Below are 1,176 nucleotides of genomic sequence, written 5' to 3' on the forward strand. Positions count from 1 at the left end.
CATTTGCAACACGTGCAACAGGCCCGGCTTGTTGGTGACTCTCTCCTGCCAATTTAAGGCTTCTCTCCACCACACAAGTCAAGCAATACCACACCAGCAAAGCCTTGTCACCATTAGTTCTCTAAAACTGTATCCGACAGCTTCCTAGGTAGAAGGCACAAAATTAACAGAAGCCTGATTATGTTCGTTTCACTGTCTTAACAAAGCAAACCCCAGGCAGATCAATGCAGGAAAACCAGTTGATGCAGCAGGTGAACAAGAAGCTGTCCTCAGCAGAACAGGGTACGGTACTGTGTGCCCAAACGCCTGTGCCAGCTGCCAGCCAAGACCGATACAACCATCCAGAGGGAGCACCTGAACGACCCCGGTTAGCCATACACCCCACACAGGGCTCAGCATTCCCGACAGAATTAAGTCCCTAATTTTTATCAAACCCCCATCATTTTATCAAACATGATCAGGAAGCAATTATTAGATCTGAAAGACTGACGCCACGCTTCCTTTCTATTGGCAGAAGTTCCAGACCTGGAGTCACGGTTTATTAAGGAAGGGCAGAGAGGGGCGTGAGTAACAAATCTTAAAGATGACAAAAAGGGGAAAACATCAGACTCAGAAGACCAGAGGTTCATGGATCTGGCCGCAATGCCCGTTACTGGGAAACTCGCCTGAGCCACAGCAATGTGCTGGTGCTCCCACTCCTTCCAGGCTTCCTCCGGACGGGACTCCCACGTGGCCTGTGTGCTCCGGATCCGCCACTCATTCCCAGCCAGCAGAAACTCTTCTCCCTCCTGCCTGCAATAGCCTTACTTACACTGGGTTTGGGCTTTTGTCTTGATCAGCACTTGATAAGGGAACTGACTCTGAGCAACTGGATGTGCCCACGCCAGTGCTGCACATGAGGACAGGGACCATTTCTCAAAGGCAGAGCTGTCTTCTTTTCTTCTCAAGTTTTTAAAAGCAATGTGTCTGTGGAGAAAAAAACCAAACAGAACACCTTTGAAAAAAAATCCCAAGTCACAGATATTAAGTACTACTCCTGTATCGCCAGGCAGAAATGCAGCGGTGCTGCTAAGATGCCTTAATAGAGCAGAGCACCAGCTGGCCAGCAGGCAGTAAGGGGAGAGCAGCCGCTGTCAGGGAGCGCCCACCCCAGACAAGGCTTCTGGGGGTCTTGGT

Source organism: Chroicocephalus ridibundus, chromosome 3 (assembly GCF_963924245.1).
Source record: "Chroicocephalus ridibundus chromosome 3, bChrRid1.1, whole genome shotgun sequence".
Taxonomy (NCBI): domain Eukaryota; kingdom Metazoa; phylum Chordata; class Aves; order Charadriiformes; family Laridae; genus Chroicocephalus; species Chroicocephalus ridibundus.